General features: G+C 40.0%; 1 long non-coding RNA gene across 1 annotated transcript; it reads right to left on the bottom strand.

Annotated features, from left to right (window-relative positions):
* Window positions 1-1,988: 1,988 nt before the first annotated feature.
* Window positions 1,989-4,367, bottom strand: LOC122708914. The gene is made up of 4 exons (XR_006345350.1): window positions 4,356-4,367; window positions 4,007-4,021; window positions 2,975-2,978; window positions 1,989-2,126 (listed from the first exon to the last, which is right to left on the bottom strand). It is a non-coding gene; the product is annotated as an uncharacterized LOC122708914 (long non-coding RNA).
* Window positions 4,368-4,890: the final 523 nt, after the last annotated feature.

Raw genomic sequence — 4,890 nt, 5'->3', positions numbered from 1 at the left:
CTAACACATATATACAGACTCTAGAAAAGTGGTACTGAAGAACTTATTTCAGGGCAGCAATGGAGAAACAGACATAGAGAATAGACTTATGGACATGGGGAGAGGGGAGGAGAGGGCGAGGTGTATGGACAGAGTAACACGGTAACTCACATTACCATATGTAAAATAGACAGCCAAAGGGAATTTGCTGTATGTCTCAGGAAACTCAAACAGGGGCTCTGTATCAACCTAGAGGGGTGGGATGGGGGGGAAGATGGGAGGGAGATTTAAAAGAGAGGGGAGATATGTATACCTATGGCTGATTCATGTTGAGGTTTGACAGAAAACAATAAAATTCTGTAAAGCAATTATCCTTCAATTAAAAAATAAATTTAAAAAAAAGTAAGGAAGTATTGTTACATGTGAACATAAGAATGAACTGCAAAAACATCATACTAAGTGAAAGAGCCAGGCACAAAGGCCACATCTTTTACAATGCATTTATATGAAATGTCCAGAAAAGTTAAATTTATAGAGACAGAAAATAGATTAGTGGTTGCCTTGGGCTGGGGGTAGGAATGGGGAGTGTCTAAATGGATATGAGTTTTATTTTGAGGAAGATGAAAATGTTTTAAAATGAGGTTACACTGGAGCCTATTATATAGAGTGAAATAAGTCAGAAAGAAAAGCACCAATACAGTATACTAACACACATATATGGAATTTAGAAAGATGGTAATGATGACCCTGTATGCAAGACAGCAAAAGAGACACGGATATATAGAACAGTCTTTTGGACTCTGTGGGAGAAGGCGAGGGTGGGATGATTTGAGAGAACAGCATTGAAACATACATATTATCATGTGTGAAACAGATCACCAGTCCAGGTTTGATGCCTGAGACAGGGTGCTCAGGGCTGGTGCACTGGGATGACCCTGAGGGATGGGATGGGGAGGGAGGTGGGAGGGGGGTTCAGGATGGGAAACACATGTACACCCATGGCTGATTCATGTCAATGTATGGCAAAAACCACCACAATATTGTAAAGTAATTAGCCTCCAATGAAAATAAATAATTAAAAAAAAATAAAATGAAGTTATGGATGGTTACACAATTCTGTGAATAAACTAAGAACTTGCTGAATTAAAATAGCTGACTTTATGGTATATAAATTACACTGTCACAACATTATTAATAAAAAATTAATTTGAAAAATAAATGGTTCTCACTTTGGGCCTCAACTTAGAGGCTGTAATTTCCAGATAAAAAATGACCTGTGTTCCATTGCTCTGCAATCTTGGCCAGGTCACCCAAATTTGCCTCACCTCTTAGCCTGAAAAGGAACAGCGGACTCCAGAGATGACTGTTCTGAAATCCTCATGCGGGGAGAGGCCAGGGAATGAATTCTCTCCAAGAGCCTCCAGGAGGAATACAGCCTTACTGACACATTGATTTTAGGACTTCTGATCTCTAGAACTGTAAGATAATATATTGGTGCTATTTTAAGCCAATAAATTTGTGGTAATTTGTTATGGTAGCATTAGAAAACTAATGTACTGTTTAAAAAATGAATTCCTACAATGCAAGAAGTATCTTCAGAAAGATTTAAAATTTCGCCTTTAAGCCTTACTCATCAGCAAATTTTATTTCTATAAATACAGAGAAAAGCCTTATTAAAAACTGTTAGGGGGACTTCCCTGAAAGTCCAGCGGTTAAGACTTAGCCTTGCAAGGCAGCCTCCTGAAGGTTTGATCCCTGGTCAGAGAGCTAAGATCCCATATACCTTGCAGCCAAAAAACCAGAAGAGAAATGAGAAGCAATGTTGTAACCAATTCAATAAGGACTTTAAAAATGGTCCACATTAAAAAAAAAATCTTTAAAAAGAAAAAAAGACTATTAGGAAAAGGCACGTTCATTGGAGATTCCCAGGGGGTGCTAGTGGTAAAGAACCCGCCTGCCAATGCAGAAGACATAGGTGGCTCGGTTTCAATCCCAAGGTCAGGAAGATCCACTGGAGGAGGGCATGGCAACCCACTCCAGTATTATTGCCTGGAGAATCCTATGGACAGAGGAGCCAGGTGGGTTACAGTCCATAGCGTCACAAAGAGTCGGACATTACTGAGGCGACGTAGCACGCACACAAGATGCTTCTATTGTCTTCCCATGCTGGGTGCCAGAATCTTGACTGTGGTTGTCAATTTGGAGTACAGATGATTCAGACACTATACAAAGTCCTACATAAAGTGGTCCTTCAATTTGTGACATTAAAATGATAACAAGGATTAAGACTGATTTAGTTACACTAAAGAATCAGAACCCCAATCAGTTTACTTAACAATTAACTTAAAGGGGGGAGGGATAAATTGGGAGGTTGAGATTAACAAATATACACTACTATATACAGAATAGATAACCTACTGTATAGCACAGGGAATGCTACTCAATTCTCTGCGGTGAAGAATCTAAAAAGAGTGGATATATGTACATGTATGTCTGACTCACTTCACTGTATACCCGAAACTAACATGGCATTGTAAAAACCATATTCCAGTAAAAATAATGAAAAGTTAACTTAGAGAGTAAATAATATATAGGCTTTGTTCAAGTTAGCTCCCCACTCTTTATTAAAAGTCTAATATACTTTAATCCTGCTGTCTTTGGTTTCAGTTTCTCCCTACAGGATGACAATCCCTCTGCCCTCAGCCTAAGTATAATGCATCCGCAGATCCACTCGCCTACTTCACATTTCCTCTAGGTTGTCTCAGACGTTCCAAGTCCAACATGGGCAAAATAATCAATCAGCTCTACCCCACCCCACTTCCCACCTCATGCTCTGTCATCCTTTATTCCCTGATTTACAAGGCTGTCAGAGAAACAGAACACCATTTGATATGCTTGTTAATTTTTTTAATTCCTAAATATTCCTTACATCTGCCCTCTCCTCCCTGCTACAACCATGGTCCAGCTCTAAGACCTCAGCCTCTCTCTCCAGGACCACTCTCACAGCTCCCTCATTCATTTACCTTGAGGCAGGTAAATTCGTTGAGTCAATTTGTTCCAAACAGACTGCAGAAAAAACATTCTAACATACACATCTAATCACTCTTTGTGACCCCTATGGACTGTAGCCTGCCAGGCTCCACTGTCCATGGGATTCTCCAGGCAAGAATACTGGAGTGGGTAGCCATTCCCTTTTGCAAGGGATCTTCCTGACCCAAACCTGGGTCTCTTGCATTGCACAGAAATTCTTTACCATCTGAGCCACCAGGAAAGCCCAATCATTTACCACTGCTTATGTGAAACCCATCCTTATTCTACCTCACTAGCTTCAACTGAAGGCCAACTCTTCAGTTTCCTGCTAGAGTTATACATGTGATAGCTTCCCCCCACTACTCGCTGCAACACCTTAGAACAGTTCCCAGTTTCCATTTGGAAATCTATGGGCTTCTGGAGAACCTGGCTCCTGCCCTGCCTGGTATCTAGTATCTGGAACGGAATATGTGGCTTCATACAGATATGCTATTTAAGAATGTGCACATGACCTCTACTAGTCCAATCAGAGTGGATCTAGGACTGGGGTTGGAATTTCTTGCACAAAGTCTCTGGACAATAAGGTAGATGAACCAGAGGGCTGGGATGCTAGATGCCAATGTAGTATCATGAAGAAGGAAACCCACTAAGGGCAAATATGGCCTCTGAGGCACATATTTGTCCTGGGATAAAACCATGAGCTTCTGCATGATATTATGCCTGAGGGCTATGTTACCTTGAAATGTTTCCATTTTATGAGTAAATAAATTTCTTTCATTATTTAAAGTATTTAAATTGAGATTTATATAAATGGATAGATACCCTGTGTTCATGAATTGGAAGACTAAATATTGTTAAGATGTCAATTCTTCCCACTTTGATCTACAGATTCAACACATCCCAATCAAAATCCCAGCAAGCTGTTTTGTGGACATCAACAAACTAATTCCAAAGTTTGTGTGAAAAAGGCAAAAATAAAAAATAATCAACAAAATACTGAAAAAGAAGGAAGCTGGAAGACTGACACACCAGATTGCAAGACTTACTATAAACTATGGCAATCAAGACAGTGTGGTATAGGATAAGAACAAAAAAAGATATACAGATTAGTGGAACAGAAGAGTCCAGAAACAGATCCACCCAATATAGACAACTTACCTTGGATAAAGAAAAAAAACAAAATCAATTCCATGGAGGAAAAAAAAAATAGTCTTTTCAATGAACCATGCTGGAACAATTGAACTTGCATATGCAAAAAAAAGTCTAGACACAGACGTTACACTGGTCACAAAAATTAAATTTTGTAAAGATTATTGTAAAGAAAAATAATTTTCCTCTACTCACACTCAGAACACTTCAGCAGGCAGATGTGTTTCCCACACCAAGCAATTCTCCAACACCTGCTGAATGGCCTACAATTCAATTTAATACTGACACTAGCCAGATTCAGCACAGACTCCATGAGGTGGCTGGCACCCACTCCAGATGCCGGCTCCAAGTCCAAGATGTCACCTGTGCTTCTGACCAACTGGCTGTAAACCAGAGTTTCCAAAACCCCTTCCTAAGGTTTCAATCATTCAAGTTTCCATGACCCACTCCTGAGGTATAATAATTTTCTAGAACAGCTCAGAGAACTAGAGGAAATACTTATGTTTACAGGTTTATTACATAGTAAAAGACCCAGGTGAATAGCCAGATTAAGAAATATGTGGGGCAAGGTCCAGAAGGGTCTTGAGCATAGGAGCGTTTATCCCCTTGGAGTTGGGTTGCACCACCCTCCAGGCATCTGGATATATTCACTGACCTGGAAGCTCTTCAAGCCTCATACTTTGGAGATTCTTTGGAGACCTTATCATGTAGGCAAGACACATCCACTTCATT

Source organism: Cervus elaphus, chromosome 15, assembly GCF_910594005.1.
Source record: "Cervus elaphus chromosome 15, mCerEla1.1, whole genome shotgun sequence".
Classification (NCBI taxonomy): Eukaryota; Metazoa; Chordata; class Mammalia; order Artiodactyla; family Cervidae; genus Cervus; species Cervus elaphus.
This window is presented reverse-complemented; position numbering and strand designations above follow the sequence as displayed.